The sequence below is a fragment of the Egretta garzetta genome, unplaced genomic scaffold, assembly GCF_000687185.1.
Source record: "Egretta garzetta isolate BGI_Z169 unplaced genomic scaffold, ASM68718v1 scaffold369, whole genome shotgun sequence".
Lineage (NCBI taxonomy): Eukaryota > Metazoa > Chordata > Aves > Pelecaniformes > Ardeidae > Egretta > Egretta garzetta.
Window position 1 is genome coordinate 1,117,408 of NW_009260837.1, and position 814 is coordinate 1,118,221.

At 54.1% G+C, this 814-nt stretch overlaps 1 protein-coding gene across 2 annotated transcripts in view; it reads left to right on the plus strand.

Annotated features, from left to right (window-relative positions):
- JCAD (junctional cadherin 5 associated) overlaps nucleotides 1-814 on the plus strand; it is a 16,728-nt gene that overhangs the window by 1,262 nt on the left and 14,652 nt on the right. The window lies entirely within an intron of this gene.

Sequence of the window (814 nt, forward strand, 5' to 3'; positions counted from 1 at the left end):
GCTTCTGGCTGCCAGCTAGGCAGATAATGGGCAGGATGAGATGTAAAGCAGTCCTAGGGCAGCCAGTCCCAGCTGTGGTGAAGGTCCCCAGGTGGAACTGTCCCGTCGGGAGAAGGAGGGAGAGGACATGGGCTTAAAGGTACTAAGAAGGATCCTTCATGATGTGCCTTGGGTGAAGTAAACTGGATGACAACCAAGTGAGAAAAGATACTGAAAAAGAATGAAAGGGAAAAAGGTTTTGAAGCAGGGCAAGAGTGTGCAGGGGTGTCAAGGAAGGTGACGCTTGGCCTTGGAGCAAAGCTTACAGCCTGGAGACAAACTGATGTGAAGAAGACACGGCTGTGCAAGGCTGTGCACAGTGGGGTGGGAGGGCCACTGCCTCCTGCCCCCCTCCAGGGCCCTCTGCGGGGCTCGTGCCTCCGCCCCACGCCTTGGACGTGGCAGAGGTACCTGTAACTGCCCGTGCAGGCTAAATGCAGAATCACGCTCTCCAGCAGTTTAAACGTCTCTTTCTAACATCTCAGAATGCAAGGGGTGAAACCTGTCAGTGTGCAGCACAGTTAAATGTTATATCCTGGTTTTAAAAAGTGGCTTTTCCCCATAAAATAGGGAATGCAGCCCTGGAAATGGCTTTGTCAGGCTCTCACAGAACCAGAAACCTTTTCTTACTGTTGTTACAGCAAACTGAGTACCAGTGAGCCTGCTGGGAACTCCCACAAGGCCCTGGCAGCTGCAAACAGGGGACAACCTTTGTATCCGCCGCCCCTTGCCACCCCTGGGTGTGCAGGGTGCTGCTGGTGCGGAGCACGGCGCT